The sequence below is a fragment of the Dipodomys merriami genome, unplaced genomic scaffold, assembly GCF_024711535.1.
Source record: "Dipodomys merriami isolate MVZ:Mamm:240054 unplaced genomic scaffold, mDipMer1.0.p SCAF_263, whole genome shotgun sequence".
Taxonomy (NCBI): Eukaryota; Metazoa; Chordata; class Mammalia; order Rodentia; family Heteromyidae; genus Dipodomys; species Dipodomys merriami.
In genome coordinates, this window is record NW_027204082.1 from 275,789 (window position 1) to 296,218 (window position 20,430).

At 40.1% G+C, this 20,430-nt stretch overlaps 1 protein-coding gene across 5 annotated transcripts in view; it reads right to left on the bottom strand.

The window, feature by feature from the left end:
- Nucleotides 1–20,430, bottom strand: part of LOC138837132 (LHFPL tetraspan subfamily member 2 protein) — a 146,804-nt gene that overhangs the window by 73,491 nt on the left and 52,883 nt on the right. For all 5 annotated transcript variants that reach the window (XR_011375199.1, XM_070035917.1, XM_070035919.1 and 2 more), the window contains one exon: nt 5,836–5,903. The gene's annotated coding sequence lies outside the window, so the exon portion shown is untranslated. The remainder of the gene's footprint in view (nt 1–5,835; nt 5,904–20,430) is intronic.

A 20,430-nucleotide genomic window follows, 5' to 3' on the forward strand; every position in this document is an offset into this window, starting at 1 on the left:
ACTGAGGCACACATAACATCATTCAGACATCTCTCAGAGATTTTTCCTATAGTGTCCTCTCATGTCAGGACCAATGGAATCTGCTTTGGAAGAAGCCAACTTAAGAAGAGGACCAGACTAAAGCAACTAAACATACTAAAGGGAGGGCGGCCATCTTCAGGTATAGAAAATATTCCCAATACACAAAGCCTAGCCATGGAACATCCCTACTAAATAATCTTTCCATGTCACCATTATAATTGGCCTGGCAGGCTCAGCAAGAGAACTGAGCTATCTCAAATCCATGGGAATTAGTGTAGTATATGTGTTCTAAGTGGGCAATTTCAAACTTCATGGTATTAAATTTCCTTTTATTCTTCAATAAGCCCTAAAAAAAACCTCCACCCCTGAGGCTATCTTAAAGTCTTCCAATCCTTATGAGACAAGTCATCCTACTTTCATTCTCAAAAATATTAATTTTATTCCCTCAAAGAATCTTATGAAAATATTTGTATTTCTTGCCTGAGTTCCCTTAGAGATAAGCTGAAAACTAGCTAATAAAGGATAATTCCAACATGAACAAAAACAATATATAGTGGAATATGGAAATAATTAAGACCTGAAAAAAATTATGGCTAGCCTTCAAACCAGAAAGCACTATGCAGGGGTTCTTACTTGATTAATATACACTAATATACACATATTCAGGGTATACCTTCTTTCAAGATTTTACAAATAGATAAGGATTTGCTTCATAAATAAATTCCATTAGCGTGGCAGACCCTGCAAAATATTAACTTTGGTTTTAGAAGAATCAGATTTTTATCAATTTGGTAAGAGTAAATCTAGATAGGAAAACATTCACTTACTTAGGGCAAGTAGGCTGGCTGCAGGCAGGACAGACAGAGATGCAGAAGGAGGAAAAGAAGCTTCACTTGGCGGGGTGGGGGCATGTGCCTCAGGAATGCTGGTGGAACATTAGGGGAAGACATCCAACACAGAGATGGCTTTAGGAGTCTACTGCCTAGAACAGAGGTTTGGTGTGAGAGGTCTGGCCTATGTATGGCAGCTGAAAGTATGCAGTAGATTAAGGAAGAGAATGCAAGGAGATGAGGGAGAATGGGAGCCTGGAAACAGTGGATTAAGGGGCAGACTGAAGGAGTTAGAGTGAGAAGACCCAGCAGAACAGACACAGAAGCAGGTAAGAAGCACTCCTTGAGGCTATATTTGTTCTTTATTCTTCTCTTCCTGACAACAAAGAGAAATTAGAAGAAGTATGATGGAAGACAGCAAGGATGGGGTACTCACAAATCTGGGTGAGATGGGACAGTAGTGTTGACTGCATAGGACTGAATTTTCACATGATGCAGCCACACCAAGAAGCCACATAGAACTTCTATGGTCTCTGACATGTCCACAACTGAGCTCCTCCTGTTTTATATGCAATTAACAATTACTGAGCAGATAATTAATCTACGTTGCTATATATGCTAAGAATATGGGACTAAGTCATAATGATTTTCACATAAATGTCAAAATTATCACCATCATAAATGAAATTTTCACTAGAATGGAAGAACACAAAAAATTTATAAAGGAGGAAATGCAAATGATTATTCACTTGATGAAAAGTCTTGAATTTAATAACTAATAAGAAAAATATCTATATTTCCTGAGAAGATTGAAACTGGAACTTAGAAGGGATAAGAAGAAGAGAGAGAGGAATGAACAGCAGCTGTTTTCTGTGATCTCCTGCCATCTTTCCACCTGTTACCTAACAAGGGCTTACAAATTATGGCCTATGGGCCAAACAGGGCAGCTGCCTTTTTATATACAAAGTTTTATGGAAACACATACACAAATATCAGCAAAAAATTAAATACTATTTTCACGTCATAAACTGTCATTTAAGAATCTGAAAGTTCCTTGTTAAACGGAGTGCTATAAAACAAGCATTCTTTTATATAATCAACAATACCCCAGCTTTACTGGGAATATTTTATAACTGAAGAATGCTGCACATGAAACAACATTCAAAGTTTATAATTAATAGGTAAAAATAAAAATCCACTCAAGTGCCAGACACAGAAGAAAGTTTGAAGCAATTTCTATATACACCAGAGTGGATTGCTAAAACCACAGAAATGTTTTTTTACAAGCAAATTTAAACAACATGGAGAACTTTCTATAATAGGCAAAAGTAATTGGATATAAAGTTGTATGCAGAGTAAGAACTCAATTATGTGAGACACAGAAAATACATACAAAAGTGTGGCCATTAGGAAGTAGGGTGACATTTCTATATACATACAGATTATCTGGATGATCAAAGAGGGGCACATATAAACATCTGGCAATCCCAGTCCAGACATAACATTGTTATTCTTGGTGTCAACTAACACAACATGGTTATCAAAGGCAGCTCAGTAAGCCACAGTTTAAATTGGAAGAACTTTAAAACCAAGGAAAAAACTTTTAATTGATTCTCTTCCTCCTTTCCTGTGTCCTGACAAATTTACAAGCATATTTCTTGACATTCATTCTGTGTTAGTTCCCTGCACCCTACTTTATATGTAGTGTATCCCTGTCTTTCTTAGAAACCTGTGAGATAAGTGAGAGCCAAAGAGCGTGTCAGTAGATTGTTCAAGGTCATACGTGTAATTAAAATAAGGAGCAGGGATTTGAGCCTAGAAAGTCTGACTATATTAAAAAGAAAAGTCTGCCAGTAGAAGTCCCTTTATATGAACCCTACATAGAACTCACACTTTCCATGCCTTCCTACAATTCCCACAGAGCTGGTGCTGCCTTTTGTTGCCAGTGAGGTGCAGGAAGGCAAGAGTTTGCTTAAAGAGAGCAGTGAACACCTGGCAGAGTAGCTCCTCAGACTCTGAATCCACTTATTTAATACCTAGTGACAGGTTCCAGGAAGGATCCTGGCAAATTTCTCAAACCAGTGAGAAAAACCACCCCCATGTAAGAGGATGGAGCACCGGTGGGTACAGAAACTATCAGGGCACACAGATAACTCTCACTTCAGCTGAAATTCCAACCCATGTGTCCAGTAGAGGGGGATATCTGCCAAGTACTGCTGATGTCAAGGCTCTCCTCAAACTGCAATCACTCCCTCTGCACAAGAGAAAGCTGAGACACAATGTAGGTAACAAGAAATAGCAATCCCCACAACTGACCAAAAAAAAAAGGAAAAGAAAAGAAATAGGCCACGATTCTCTGCAAGTCAGAGGCCATAGTTCAGAATGGCTATTTATAAATATTATACACACACACACACACACACACACACACACACACACACACACACACACACACACACACACACACACACACACACACACACACACACACACACACACACACACACACACACTTTTTTTAGTATTTGTATGGGATGAATTCACATCTTAGAAAACAACATCCTGAAAGACATAAAGAATGTTGTAGGTTTTATGGGGCTAACTGTTCCGAAGATGATTATGAGGGAGAACATGACTGAGCACTATAGAGCTCACCAGGCTTTCCCCCAGAATAAGATTAAACAAGCCAGCCTGGCAGTGGTCCAGCATGAGAACTCACAATGAAGGACAAACCCTCACTGGATTTCCTCACATAGGAAACATGGATCCACCTGGCTCGAGTTTTCACACAAGTACTTACATGACAAGCAACAAGGGAAAGGATGTGTTTTTCTCACTTAGGCAAATAGTGGCCACTCCTAACAACATAGACCTGTCCCTGCTGAGAATACCTTTACCCATGGAGCAATAGAAACAGCCCAGACTTCAATGCCAAGCCCATGTTGACAGGGCTAAACTTTAAGTAAGATCATGAATATTTGGGTTCAGAAAAATTACATGTCATAAATCCTTTATTTTCAACATATAGAAAGAGGTGTGTTATTTATAATATATAGTACATATAATACATTATATAATATATAAACATATTACATATACATAAATTTATAATGTATTTTATCTTATATATTATATTCTATAATAATAAGTATGTTATAGATGATTATATAATATGTATAAGAGATATAAATATTTATATATAATATGTAGTACTATAATAATACTGTATAAGTTATAGATTCTATATAAATACATAATTTTTTTGTTCTGGCATTTGGGCTTGAACTCAGGCGCTGTCCCTTAGTTTTATGTTCAAGACTGGTGTTCTACTACTTGAGCTATAGCTCTACTTCTAGCTCTGAAATGTGATCCTCAGATCTCAGTCTCTTGAGTAGATAGACTTACAGGCATGAGTCACTGGCGCTACGCTAGGAAACAGCATACATACATACATGCATGCATGCATACATACATCTTTATGTTTATTCTTTGCTGACTCTAGGCACTGTCCCTGAGCTCCTTTATGCTCAAGACTATCACTCTACCAGTTGAGCCATAGTGCCACTTGTTTTTTTTTCATTGGAGATAAGAGTCTTACAGACTTTCCTGTCCTGGCTGGCTTTGAACTATGACCCTGAGATCTCTGCCTCCTAAGTAGCTAGGATGATAGGTGTGAGCCACCAGTGCCCAGAAATATTAATTATTTTTATTAATAGAAAATAAAATTATCACTACTAAGTAAGTATAGAACACCAACTTAAATACTCTCAGTTTGATAAGGTGCAAAAGATTAGCTTGTTCAGGACACTACCACATCTTCCCCACGATAAAGAGCTCTACTCAATTCTGTAACTCAAAAGTGCTTACAGTTCTCATTTTTAAAGAAAGTCAAAGTTTCCTAACCTAATCAGTAGTAGCTGCTAGAACAACTTAATAAAACTTGAAAAATCAGCAGACCAAAATGCTACATATTAACCATCTGTCCTCAAAATCTAAACCAAAAAGGTGACCTTTACAATAAGATGTATCTTTAAAAATGCTCTGTGTAAGTCCCCTGCACAAGAAGACCCTCCTGGATGATATGTCCAGAGTCCACCCTAGCTCCTTTGGTCTGAGTGCATCCCGGAGGTTACAATGTAATTCTTAGAGAAGCTGGGTGGACAGGCCTCACCTACTGAGAAGCGGAAGTAGATTACAAGTTATAAGGACCATATTTAATTTCCCACTGCCTTGATTTGCTTGAATGCATACTTCAGGAGATTACTCAACCCCTACTGGTAATATTTTCTGGAAGTGACCTTTGTAAATTCAAATCTACCCAATCATAAATCATCTATTACTGAACCATTCCCAGCCTTTACCCTGGCTATCTTTCTTTCAAGTAATAAAATTGGGTAATTTGAACTGGCCGTTTCTTCATCCCCTTTCTGAGAGAAATGATAACAAATGGTGGCATGGTCCATGGAGAAACTCAAAAGAAAAGACAACTTAAGATTTAAATTCAGGGGCTGGGAAGATGGCTCAGTGGTAGAGCGCTTGCCTTGCATGCCTGAGGCCCTGGGTTCAATTCCTCAGCACCACATAAGCAAAATGAAAAAAAAAAAAGCCGAAAGTGGTGCTGTGGCTTAAGTGGTAGAGCTCTAGCCTTAAGCTGAAGAGCTGAGGGACAGTGCCCAGGCCCAGAATTCAGGCCCCACAACCGGACCCCCCCCAAAAAAAAGATTTAAATTCAAAACTTTAAATTTTAAAGCTAAAGAGCTTTAAAATTCATTCATGAATGGTGACAGAACAGAGCATGTCAGAGTTGAAGCATAGGAATTATAGCATTAAATTCAATACTGTTTATGAAACTTCAGTCTTTTATAACACTTTGCTGATGTTTAGCTGAAGGGTATTTCTAGGCTAAAATAAAAACTTGTGCTGACCATGTAGGATCCAAAAGTTGGAAACAGTGTACTTTTTAATAAACTAAGCTGCTACTCACCTAGAAACTGCTGGCAATATCTGCAAAGTGCTGAGAATTCTCAACAAATAACTTCAGAAAAGTGCCACCTGGAGAAAGAATTTGAACAAAAAGATTAGATTTAAAACATAGACACACACACATATACAACATTTACCATGTGTTTTATATGTCATTAAAATATGTGATATTTTTTCAAATACTAGCCCCGTGGATCAATAGTTCAATTTGCATTAGGCCAGCCATTGCTCTGGAACACTGATGCACAAGCACAGGCCTACATGAAGCTGGAAAAGGAGGCCAGCAGGAATGTGCAGCCCACAGAGCACCCGTTGTTCCCTTCTCCTTCACAAGGCAATCAACTTGAAACCACGTGTGTCTCATAGACACATGGCCATGAACTAGAAACTATAGAGGACTCAACCCAGACATAATTAGGGAATGAAATGATGAGTGAGTCAATTATTCTAGCAGCATGTTATTCACTTTCAGTTACTCTAACTTATTTTAAAGTTAAATTCAAAAAGATATCAAAACCCAAGGAGCTGGAAAAATGGTCACTAAAATCATGACAGCAAAAAGTTGAGAAGAATTTACTTAATGATTCATTTACTTAGGAATCAAGCATTCCTTTTGGTATTTCACACAAGTTTGTATGAAACTTGTGAATCAAATTTCAAAAGACAGTGAAAATTTGCTTCGGGATAATCTTCAGAAAAGTATACAGAAAGTGTCTTATTATTGATTTATTACATGTGGTTTTGATCAAGCAAGGTCAAAAAATAATCAAAAGGAATTTCAAAACCCAAAGTTTTTAAGTTCTTGCCCACTCATAACATAGTTCAGAAGTTCTCAGTCAGGCCTATGTCTTGATCAGTTGTTGTTAAATCATTGTGTGATCTGCTGTTTTCCAGCCCTTAACTTTGTTAAAAATATGCCTTCCTGAAGCCGGTGATGCCTAAAATGCAAGGTAAAAATGAATGTACTTAATTTAAGTATAAAGTAAAAACTAGATTATTGAAAGGCAATGTGTCTATAGTAGAAGTTGGGTGGCATATGGGGAAAAAATGAATCAAGCATCGAGTGCCAGTGACTCATAGCCAGTAAATCCTTACTACTCAAAAAGCCGGAAGTGGAGCTGTGGCTAAAGTGGTATCATACTAGCCTTAAGTAGAAAACCTCAGGGACTGAGCCCAGGCCCTGAGTTCAAACCCCAGGACAGACACACAAAAAATAAAGAATCACTCATCTGTGGTTTAGTTCTGAACTATGCAGCCCTGCACATTCATGATCCCCACCCCCCAACCCCCGCCCCACAATGATAGTTTCCTTGGAATCACATATCCACAAATCTACTACTGCACATTCCAAAAATAGACACATAGTAAGTATAGGTAGCCCGAGCCAAGATATTGAAATACTGCCACCATTTTCCCCACTGTCATATGCAATTATGCTTTTCTGACTTGATGGTTGTTAAACTTGAGAAGTTACATAAAAAATTAGAAATATTTGTCTCTATTGTGTTATTTTTTCACCTTCATTTTTGCCTATTCTGTTTGGCCATCTAAACTATGGATCAATAAATCCAGACACTGTTTATACTAGCAAGCATCTTAAATAAAATTAAAACCACTGTGGTTTTGCACATTAAGGAGTTAAAAAGGTTTTCCTTGCTATCCAGCAGCTCTATTTGGGTTGTATGTCCTCTGGTTCCACTTCCAGAGAACAGGAGGAGAAACAATAGCTGCCTTTTGTGCCTGAGGCTGCACCCATCAGCACTTATTTACTGGAGTGAATTATTTAAAAAAAGAGGCAACACAGTGGTGAGACCCCTTCCTCAGTTATAAACTTCTAATGCGTGAAATGCCCCAATTTGAACTGTGTCATATTGCTCTGTAAAACTAGAACCAAAGAGTGAAAATTATTTTGAAAGTTACCAGAATACATTTCAGCTTTTTTTTTTTTTTTAGAAAAAGGGGAACTTTGTAATAAACTGGCCCCATAAGTTGCCCAGTTTGCCTTGGAGGTGGGTTGAGAGACAGCTGCTGCTGCTCACAGAAGCCACAGAGGAGGAAAGTCTGAGTTAACAGTCCTCAAACAGGCAGAGTCCTTTCCAGAAATCTGAGATGTTCACCATATCCATTCTCTGCAAGAATGGCAGTCCATGGCAGAGCATCAGGTTACACTGTAAGTAGAGAGTGGCTGGACTGTGGGTAGGACCGGCAGCAATTATTATTCCCATTTTTCAGAATAGAAATGCAAGCAACTTGAGCTGAATCACAGAATCAGAATCCTAAAAAGATTTGGGCTTCAATCTAGGACTTCTGACTCCCAAGTCCAGTACATTTACAGCAAGGCAATTCTTCAACACCCAAGACAAAATGCTAGCAGCCATTGTACTTATTCAGCATGAGGTAGCAAAGATGGGCCCCAAAGACATGAAGCATGAAGCAAAGACCAAAAAAGATTAGCCAAGAATAAAACACGCTGAGTCCCACTGCTCTCAGAAACCTTCTGTCTAACCAACAAGGACTCTATATTTTCTGCAGGAGCATTCTCAAAGGTTCTGTTTACATGAGTCAACTAAAGGAATAATTATCTGAGTCCTACTAACTGTGCTCTGGTTGACACAACAAACACTTGGGGACGTTTTCCACATTTTAAGGGCAGTACAACGTAATAAACACAAAGAGTAGTGGCTCATTTCTGTTTCCAAAGCATAAATTGTGGCTCAAAAGTTAGGCTGGAATTACTAAAGGGGGAAAAAAAAAGGATCACTGAAATACCTTCTCTGACAATTGGCCCAGGACAATCTCACTTGTGTCTAGCAACAGCAGTGCAACAGAAATGGGTCAGCCATTGAAGGATTGCTAAAACCTGCCAGATTTTCAAGGAAAGATATGAAAGTATCAAATCTCATGAACCTGTCCACCAAGCACAGAAAGCGGCCGGCTGCCAAAGCCTAGACTGTATTCACTCATGTGAAGTTCTGGGAACTTGACCCTCTATAAAGCCCGCCCTGCCACTCAGCTGCAATGGTGAATGACTCGATTTCAACTCTCCAAAGACCTTGTGAACTCTCTAAGTCAAATGCTGCTAATCATGAACACTTCCTTTTACTCTTAAGGATGGAAAAACTCCTCCATCAAAACATTACCATGTCAACATGAAGCTGTTAGAGAAGAAGTTTTAAATGTACTGAGTATAACAGAAGAGCCTACAAGTCAACTGAATTTTCCACATTTTAATACCCCAGGTTTGTGCAACAAAACACTGCTACGGCTATCTACAGAGTTAAGATTATACTTATCCACGTAACTATTACCCCTTTTCCCGATTCTAATTACTTCTCTCTGTATCTTATGCACATCAGTGCATTGCCTAGAACAGAGTTCATGTTTACTAAATAAATGGTGGATGACCGCAGTAAAAACACTTCGTATAGACTATCAGAAAATGCAAGCTATGGGACTCATAAGCACGAAGAAAATCATCATGCAAAGACAACAGCAGGTATGTCAGAAAGTCTAAGAAAGTACGGGAAGCAGACTTGAGTCAGCAGACAGCAAAGGGACGCTGGGGAAATGTTAGGTTGCACAATGCAAAGGGGAAACCTCATGTGGGTGTGTTTCCAATTGCCAGCATCTGTCCAGTTTAGCCTTTATAAACTCCATCTGTCCTACCCTTAGATTAGGTAGGAAAGGAGAATGACAGGAGCAAGTGTGTGCAAACCTCCTCTGGATGACAATGGCCGATATTCTTGTTCCTTTGCTGATCTAGAACATAGATGTTCAACCATTTTCCAGGATGAAAAGCACTGTGAATATACTCAAGCACCAGCAATATGTGAGGACCAGCAAACACTCTATCTGTTAAAGAACAGGGGACTTCAAATAAACAGACTGTTTTAGACAGTCCGGTGAGCACAACACACCTGGGACAGTGGACCAAGGCAGACAAGTGGCCAAATGAACAGTGTGAAAGTACAGACAAGCCCTGTTAGACGTTTCTCAGCAGCCTATATTCCAAACCTAGGCATAAACTTTAAGTAGTAACAGACCAGTGTTTCTGGAAAAAAAAAAAAGAAGAAAAGAAAAGAAAACCAGATGCCAAGATTAAAATTAGAAATAAAGATCATTTACTCATTAAAATATTTCCAAACAGGGTATTATTTATGGATACATACAGGGCCAAAGCATATATTCATCAAGTAGACCAAGTTCCCAGGCTGGTTGCCATTTCTAAACCCTTTGAAATCAGGAATGAACCCATGCAATGCTTGCCAGAGACCCTGATACATCTCCAAGGGCTTCCACCCATGCCAGTCGTTGAAGCCACCAGCACTATCTCCAAGTGGAAGCCTGTCACCTTCACAGGGAAAGCTGGCTAAAGGGGCTCTGCCATCCAAACAAGCCAATTCACTACTTGGGAAATGCCTATCCACAAAGGAAAGAAAGCAAAAAGAAGATAGATGCTAGGAAGTCTCTGCACCCAGGCAAGGCTGGTTCTCAAGATGAGATGGACAGCTGCATCTGCATAACCTGCTTCCCTACCTATTACCTTTTTGGAAGCCTTCATTTTCCCAGTGCCCTCAATCAAAAACTAGTGATTACACACCTTCCTTTGACCCTACACAGGAGAGACCAAGACAGACAGGATACTATTTGTTCCTCTCAGGGGATGATTTCTCCTTAATGGTTGTGGCTCAGAAACCCTCTACCTCCAGGGCTTCTGCACCTCCTTCAATGACCTCATAGGCAGGAAGATTTGGTGGCCATCATTTACCCTACATTGTGCAGGACTCACTGCTACCTCCTCCATGCATGTCTTTAGTTTTAGTCTATACAATCAAAAGCTTCTCCAAAGATTTCACATCAGATGAGCAGGTGAGACACAGTCAAAGAAGGAGATCAATCACTGCCTGGCACTAAGCCCTAAAGTCTTCCCATCACCTAAGGGCAGCTTCCAAATAAATTTCCAGAGAAATAAAACCACCTTAAACCACTAATTACTTAAGGATATTGTGAGTAAGCTTTTACCACCTTCAAAATTTTTTTCAAGAATGTCTAAAAAAATTATATTCTAACAGAAGTACATCAATCTTTAGTAATTTTTTTTGTTGTTTGGTTGGTTGGTAGTGCTCTACCACTTGTGCCACAGTGCCACTTCTGGTATTCTGGTGGTTAACTGGAGATAAGAATCTCAAAGATGGGGCTGGGAAGGTGGCTCAGTGGTAGAGCGCTTGCCTTGCATGCATGAGGCCCTGGGTTCGATTCCTCAGCAACACATAAGCAAAAAGAAAAACAAACCGGAAGTGGTGCTGTGGCTCAAGTTGTAGAGCTCTAGCCTTGAGCTGAAGAGCTGAGGGACAGCGCCCAGGCCCAGAGTTCAGGCCCACGACCAGACCCCACCCCCACCCCCCAAAAAAAAGAATCTCAAAGACATTCCTGCTCGGACCAGCTTTGAACTGTGATCCTCAGATCTCAGCCTCCTGAGTAGCTAGGATTACAGGCATGAGCCACCTGTGACCAGCTTTAGTAATATCATTAATGAAGCTTATAACAATGCTTTTGTTCTAAAATGTTCAGCATAATTTGTCAATATCAAACATCCTAAAACATCCTCAGCATAGCTCAAAGTAGTTCATGCCTATAATCCTAGCTACTCAGAAGGCTGCGATGTGAGGATAGAGGTTCAAATCCAGCCTGGGCAGGAAAATCTGTGAAGCGCTCACCTCCACTTAGTCATCAAAAAAGTAGAAATGTGGCTCAAGTGGTCGGGTGCTAACTTTGGGTAAGAAAAGTTCCGGGACAGCGCCCAGACCCTGAGTTCAAGCCCTTGAACTGACACACCCTCATACATAGACACCCCCCCCCCCCCCCCAGCAATGAAGTCCTACAATGAGGCCACTTAGTACACTTGCTATTCCATAAGAAAAACCAAGCAAGCCTGTTGTCCAGTAAGGAAGGACAGTCAGGGGGTATGTGTGGGTCCCAGTGTAGGGGGGGAACAAAACAAAAAAAGAAAGGACAGTCAGATGGGGACTTATTTCTGAGGTGTCCTAGAACAGTTTTACTCACCTAAGCAGAAGTATATGTTCCATAAAGGAAGAAGGCTTCACTATTTAAAAAATAATAATAAAGGGGTTGGGAAGGTGGCTCAGTGGTAGAGTGCTTGCCTTGCATGCATGAGGCCCTGGGTTCGATTCCTCAGCAACACATAAGCAAAAAGCCGGAAGTGGCGCTGTGGCTCAAGTAGTAGAGCGCTAGCCTTGAGCTGAAGAGCTGAGGGACAGCACCCAGGCCCAGAGTTCAGGCCCTACGACTGGACCCCCCCCCCAAAATAATAAAAACAATTACACGTAACAAAACCCTTGCCACCGAATCAGTATATTCATAAAGTCTCCCAGGTAAAACCTGGAAGAGTGCTCTATCAAATTAGAGAAAATTAAGGGAACAGAAAAATTGAAGCAATACCAAAGCTGGATGCAGGAGACACCAAGAGCTTGCTCTGGCACATTCACTTCATTCCTCATGTGCACACAGACCATGTGTGACACTCCACCCCCCACTAGACCACACTCCCTCATTTGGTATGTCCTCCCCACCCCTCCCTCAGCATGCTCCCACTCCTGTGCTGGGTCACAAGAGAACACCAACGGCCACTTTTTCTCACTCAAATCATCAGGCCTCATGGCCAAGTCTCTTCTGAGTGGAGTGACATGACCCAGCAGAGCTGTTTCCCAGAATGTACAGATGGCTGATCTTCCTCTAAAATTCTAAGCAGAGACTTCTATTATGGGTCTTTCTTTTCCTAAGACCAACATTCAAACACAGGCAGTAGAATGACCCATAAACATATATGTCCCAGCTCACTTGTCCTGGGCTTTGTTGAATTAAAGCTAGGAGGTTATGCTCCCTCCTTTGGTGGCCTGCTCTGACCCCAAATCTGATATATCAACTGCTTTTCCTCTGTGCCTTTTCAAGTCAAAAGCAAGCTCAAATTCACCTACTGAGGTGAGCCTCCTTGAAGCCCCTTTGCAGACTCTCATAGATACCTCTGAAGTTCATGCAATCCTGCAATGATACGCCAATGTGTGGTAGCTATGAGTTTCTGAATTATGGGTACATCATTGTCACACACACCCTTGTGTGGTGTGATCTTGTGCTCACTGTGGCCACAGTGTTATCATATCTACCCCCCATGATAACTATGACCTTGAGCATACTTTTGGCACAGTGTTCCTGAAGGAGCTCCTGAAGGAAAGATTAACTGTTAAAGAACCACTCTGGAAGCTTCTGCTCTAGAACAAATTATTTCTCTGAGGAAAAAATCACAAGTGTTAAAAATTCTAATTTTTGTGTACTTTTTAATTTTACTTTATTTTATTTTTTACAATTAACTGTAGAATGTGTGGAAGATGGTTCTGGTGGGAGGTAGACTGGTACAAAGACAGAGAGATGTGTACGCTTTAGAATCCTAAAATGTGTGCATACTGGATAGCAGAAACAATACTTTTCTGATCAAAAATGTAAAATATTGAGACATTTCCTTTAGCCTATTTACGTTTCCCCTTTTTTGTTTTAAGTTTTTTGAAGATACTAAGTGTTGAATCCAGAGTCTTGAATCCAGAGTCTTGTGCGCCTTAAAACAAGGACCTTAAAACAAGGTCCCAGTACTTTTTTTTTGGTCATGGTGCTTGAACTCTGGGCCTGGGTGCTGTCCCTCCACTCTTCAGATCAAGGCTAACACTCTACCATTTGAGTCACAGCGCCACTTTCAGTTTTCTGGTGGTTTATTGGAGATAAGAGTCTCATGGACTTTCCTACCCAGGCTGGCTTTGAACCACAATCCTCAGATCTTAGCAACCTGAGCAGCAGTCCCAGTACTTTCATATTTTGTTTTACTGATGGGGAAGAAGATTCAGCATTGCTAACGTTGTCTAAGCTGGTCTCGAACCTTCAATCTACCTACTCCTGCCTCACAAGTAGTATTTTTTACAGGAAAAAAATATATGTATAAATACAACTAAATTCAATTGCTTCTTTGGAGAAAGATGAAATCCTACTGAGTTCTCACATACTGTGTTTATACTAAAATACAAGAGAAACTGTTGCATGTTTAATAGTAAAAACATATTCACTTAGATCTATTCTTTAAGCAAACTGTGAACACTGAAATTATATTCTTTTCCAAACGACTTGCATAAAATTTTTTTTAATAAAATAAATTTTTAATGATGTTCAGCATAAAATTTTTGTGTGCTATTAGATGATAATCATGTTTCAAATTTTAATTACAAAATATGGGGCCCTGTTGCTCATGCCTGTAAGCCTCACTGTTCAGGAAGCTAAGATCTGAGGCTTGCAGTATGAAGCTGGCCTAGTCAGGGAAACCCATGAGGCTCTCAAATTAACCACCAAAAAGCTAGAAGTGGTAGAGTACTAGTCTTGAACAAAAAAGCTCAGGGACATGGCTTAGGCCCTGAGTTCCATAACAGCAAATAATAAAGTAAAAGCAGAAGCAAATGTCTCTATTAATGATGGCCTTGCTCCCAATTTCCATAACTGTGGAGCTTTATTTCAGAAGGCTCTGAGTGCAGAGTTTTGCCTTCAGACTATGGACACCACTACATGAATAATAAGATCCTGGTTCACAGGTCATAGTTCATACAGTCCTTTAAATTATTAAAGATATAGGTCCTCCCCACACATCAAGAGGAGAGAGAGCGAATTCTTCTATCATAAGAGGTCCCAGGAGGAAAACTGAGTTTGGACATCCTTTCATGTGCTTTCTTACCCCTCCCTGTGACCCATGGCCCACACATAAAAGGCAACTGGCTGGGGTGAAAAGTACAGTCTGGCCATAGAACCCCACCCAGCTAACTGGCCCACATGGTAGCTGACCTTGGCCTCACACCATCTCCATTCTCTGACCAGATGTAGTAACTGGTTACAGATTCTTGAAGTAGGTCTCAGATGTACTTCTGAACCAACAGCAACAGAGAAAGTGATGGGACATAATTTTCTCTAGAAAGGAAAATGCTGCTTTTAATAAATAGCTAACTAATTATGCTGGGTACCAGTGGCCCACACATATAATCCTAGCTACTTAGGAGGCTAAGGTCTGAGAATTTCAGTTCAGTTGCATAAGCAGACAAGTCTACAAAGCTCTTACTTTCATAAAACTAGCAAAAAGCCAGAATTGGGTGCGTGGCTTATGTGGTATAGCAGAAAAAACGTGCAAAAAACCTTGAAGCCCTGAGTTCAAGCTCATTAGTAGCTTGACTTACCAATGAGTTTGTAAACAATTACCTACATCTAATTGGTTTAAATTCCTTTATCCACAGATTCTTTATAGAGAGTTACAGATGCCTCACTAAAATCTTAGAAAAATATTTTCCTCAGGCCCAATTCTGCTGAGGCATCAGTTTGGGATCCATGCTTTAGTTGGCATGACCTGAAGGCCATTCACAACAGAATAAGATGGTTGTTCCCTTTGCCAAACCCCTGTGTATCCTGTGTGTATGCCTGTAGCACTACACACGGACATCTCACAGTTCTCTGTGCGACTTGGAACTGCTGACTATCCAGGCAGGAAGGCCAGCACAGAGATGCTGGTGCAGATACAGTTTCACAAGAGTACAAACTCGAGTCTAGAGAAATAAGGTGATCAATAATCTCTTGATGTGGTACAGACATCTGTATCCCAGTACTTGGGAGACAGACGAAAGAGGATTGCAAGTTCAAGGTTAGCATAAGCTACATAAAAAGATCCCATCTTCAAAAACAGCAACAAGTCTTAGTGGCAGAGCTTGTTGCCAGTGGATTACAAGTTTGTTTCCTCAGGTCTAGGGTACTCGGACATGCTTTGGGAACCTGGTGAAAAGCTGAGGAAACCCCCCAAGTCAGTGGCACAAGATGTCATTTGAAATAGAGGGCTCCACCATAAATAACCATCTTGAAAACTACCACATGGCAGAACTAACTTTAAATAGAAAGGGAAGTTACAAGGGGGAATGGAACAAGGAAAGAAAAGTGCACTAAAACTGAATGTTTCTTTTTCGTCTGCCCAGTTAAAAAAAAAAAAAAAAACAGAAATCAAAACAGAAAGAGCCTTAGCTATACCACAGGCTCAGGCTGCAGGACTGCCACCAGACCAAGAGTTCAAGATCAATCTGGGTAGCACAACAAGACTCTATGACATTAGAAAATTTGGAGGAGGAAAGAGAAGAAAAACAAAAGGAAGAAAATACACTTGCGTTTCCAAGTCCCTGAGGTTTTCCATCCATATTGCACTGACTAAACAAGATCCAGAAGGAGAAGCAAAGGAGACATATAACCTCCTCATGTAAATATAAAAGATCAGAGGAAATTAGTTCTCATTATTTGCTGCAAAAATAAGTTAATAAATAGGACGTATCCTGGGTTAAACACCTTCAACAACTTTCAATATCTACCATTCCTAAAAGCACCAAAGTCTTTCATACAGGTCCTCAGAAGACCTTGAACTGTGTCGTTAAGGCCAGTTGGCAGAAGACAAGTTGGCTGGCCACTATGCAGCAAGCCTTAGAGCTGGATGAAATTTTCAGAAGGAGAAGAAGGTCCTGGGGACCTGGAGAATCCAACAAGTCACCAAGACCTAGGTTTGCTGTGGTGTGGCACACACAAAGAACCTTTTCTTTGACTTTTCAGTTTTTATCATTCTAAGCTCAACCCAAGGCCAGAAAATTTTAACATCTTATACCAGATAATCTTAACTCTTTAAAGTTAGAAGCCTCAATGACATTGAACTAAACAATATTTTTGCATTTTATGGATCATTTAAAACCAGCAAACATTATCACTGGTGATGACAATAGTTCTTTGCAGGAATCACCCATAAACTGAAGTACAATTCTTTGGGGGTTTGAAATGAGTTCATCTCTATCTAAGCCAAGTGTCCTCCTACTGCTATCTTCTGGAAAGATAAAATGTTATGCATGGTCTAAAGTAACAAGCCCTCCTATTTCCTCCCTCTCATTCACTCCATTTCCAAAGGCAACATTACCATATAATGCAAATAAGAAACATAATCATTTCCAGACTTGGGAAGCTCAAGACATTTTAAGAGTCAAACAATAATGCAGCCCATGGTTCATGCCTGTAATCCGAGCTACCCAGGAGGCTGAGATTTGAGGATCTGGTTTGACACCAGTCTGGGTAGGAAAGTCTGTGACACTCTCATCTCCAATTAACCAGCAAAAAAGTAGGAAGTGAAGCTGAGGCTCTAAGTTGTAGAGAGACAGCCTTAACCAAGAAGTTAAAGGCCCTGAGTTCAAGCCCCAGTACTGGCACACAACAAAACAAAATGTTACAAAGGACTAATTTTCCTTACGCTCTAATGATATATGACTATCAACCTGAGTTGTTTTTATAAACTTGGAACATTGCAAAAGGCCATTTTTGGTCAGCCTCCAAGCAGACTTACTTAAGTGACCTAATTTTTGTGTTCTACTTTTAAAGATCTCCAGGACAGAAATTCCACAATTTCCATCGGTAGCTTGAATTGTGGTTTAATTTCCTTCAGCATCAAAGGGCACTGTTTCTTTCAACGTTTCTTTCTTTTTTTTTTTTTTAAATTAAATAAGAGCTCAACTCTTATAAAGAGTAACTTGGACTTCCAGATGGAATGGAATGGTGTCAGAAACCTTGTACCTAAATAACTCCTGAAAGACATTTCCCAGAAAAAGTACACATTCATCTCACCCCTTGATCTCTTGGCTCTAGAGAAAAGAGAAAAGTTCTCGAAACTGGCCATGGGAACAGCAAAAAATGACCAAGATGAGCACTATACGCGACAGTGTATCTCCACAGAAAACATGGCTGACTTCCCAAGGACAAGGCATAGTGCTCTCTGCCAGCTGAATCCATGATGTCCCTATTCACATCTCAACTTCACAAGCTTAGGAAATGACTCTACAGCTCCAGAAGAAAAGTAACTTGTGTGTATTGAAGAAAGATTTCTAAGTCACCAGCGAAAATCTCTTCCAGATTTTCCACACTTTCCAAATATAGAAAATCCTGGGTTATCTTCTTTTTTTCTTTTTCTTTTGGTGGTGGGGCCTGAACTCTGGGCCTGGGCGCTGTCCCTCAGCTCTTCAGCTCAAGGCAAGCACTCTACCACTGAGCCACCTTCACAGTCCCTCTTTCATCTTTTTTTGTTTTTGAAGAGTTCTCTTAGACATATCATTCATACTTGGCTTTCTCACTTTTTTTCTTTAAGTTCAGTTTCTACCAGGCTACACACCTTGAAACAAGTCTACAAAACTTGGCCTCCTGGAATTTTTCAATGAAACTGGAAAGAGATGTTTATATGACTCTAAATGTTACCCTAATGAAAACTCTTATTAATTCTTTGAACTCTTCTCTTTCCCTTTCCTTGTCATACCCTATGGGAAAGGAAGACAAGCACAGATGTTGGCTAGACCTCAACTGGTAAATATTAAGATAAGTCAAGTTCTAATAATTTTTCAAGAACTTGGGCAGGGTCACAAAGGTACTCTGCTCCTTTCTCTGGCATAGCTATTTGCACTTCAGCTGTGTAGAGGATCATTGTGAATATAGGATATGCTGGCACATTATCTTTCTAACAGAAACAGTATGTCAATCAGGGGAAGAAGAACAGGATTGTATAGAATTCAAGAATAGAAAATTCCTATGATCGGCTGGGAAGGTGGCTCAGTGGTAGAGCGCTTGCCTTGCATGCATGAGGCCCTGGGTTCGATTCCCCAGCACCACATAAGCAAAAAAAAAAAAAAAAAAAAAAAGCCAGAAGTGGCGCTATGGCTCAAGTGGTAGAGCACTAGCCTTGAACTGAAGAACTGAGGGACAGTGCCCAGGCCCAGAGTTCAGGCCCCACAACCGGACCCCCCCCCCAAAAAAAAAGAAAAGAAAATTCCTATGATCTACAGAAGAAAAGAGGACTGGGACTATTTTCTGCCAAGTAAGAGTCTAAGTAAGGTTGGGTCCAAGCTATTTCTGGCAAGACCATTTGAGGATCTTTGGAATCAGACCCCAGCAACAGGGTTTAATTGATCATTTCCTTTTCTTGCAAGAAGGAAGATTCTGGCATGACAGTTTTGGCAATTCCATTTAAATGGTCACACTTACAAGCTTAGGAAGGACCCCATGTGTATGTACACACACACTCTCTCTCTCTCTCTCTCTCTCTCTCTCTCTCTCTCTCTCTCTCTCTCTCTCTCTCTGTCTCTCTCTCTCTCTCTCTCTCTCTCTCTCTCTCTCTCTCTCTCTCTCTCTCTCTCTCTCTCTCTCTCTCTCTCTCTCTCTCTCCAGTCATAGGTATTCCAGAGGCTTTTTACCTCAAGAGGCTTGCATGGGTACGTGAGATTTCCACTACCAAGCACTCAAGTGGTAAGACAAATAAATAATTGTATAACTGGGAAATACCTTCCAGGAATATTTAGGTAGACAAATTCTGACACTCTTCTATTTAGCTTCATCTGTAAACCTCAGTTCCCCATAGCCAGTTTGTTCCTAGCTATCCACCCTCTAACAAAATAAAACAATCATATGAGCTATCAACAACCTGTGTGAGCATGGTGGGGAATCAGAATCCTGGCCTCAGAATGCCTGCTCCCAGGAGCTTCTATCCTAGCAGGGAGAGCACTTATTCATAGAGAGCTCTGGTTCTTCAAGCAGTTTCAAGAAAGTACAATCAGTGTTAACAATGAAGATGAACTGGAACCCAGCACAAAGGGTAGTATATTTCTTCCACCTTTTGGAATATGCTTCTGGAAGGTTTGAAAATTGTCCTCAACTAAACTAATACCACATACTGGTGGCCTATAGAGTGACTCAAGTTCCGTGATTTTGCTATTTGTCATGGTCTTGCCATTTCCCTATACTATGACTAGTAGTCACAGTGCTGAGAGACACAAACCTAGCACAATTAAGGCCATGGGTAGAATGATCGGGAGAAAGAATGCCTATCTTAAATCCTTAGTTAACACTTGTTGATGGACCAGACTGTTTGTCTGATGGAAGTTCAGAATGACTGCTCTTAGGAATTTCATTTTAATAAAAACAGTTTTTGTTTAATATTACAGTTGGGATACCAATTCAAAGATTTTAATAGGATTATGGTAAAGGAAGACCAAGCAAGTCACTGGAATTTCCTCATCTATATGAATCAGAAGCAAAATGTTGGAGTATAAGTTACTGTAAAGGAATTCACACAATTTGCAGTCACACAAAACAAAAAAATAATTTCTGCCTTTTGTATGTTTCCATTCAGATCAATTCAAACTGCATCCTTATCTTTGGACTATTTTGAACAGAGTAGTTTTAGAATAAGGAACTATTTTATCCCCATTCTAAAGTTTCTCTGGTTAAGGAGTAATTTTTTAAAGGGCTTTACTTCTAGATGCTAAATAAGGAACCTTTAATCTTAGTGTAGGTTGAAACCATCTGCTCTCAATGATGACTCCCGGCTCTTAGAGGGTGCTGATTAGGACATTACTCATGGAAATAGCACTCTAAGCTCAAGGTTTTAGTTGGGGAGGAGAAGAGCTAGCCAGTTTAGAACTGTCCTAAGTTTTCAATTAAAGTAAAA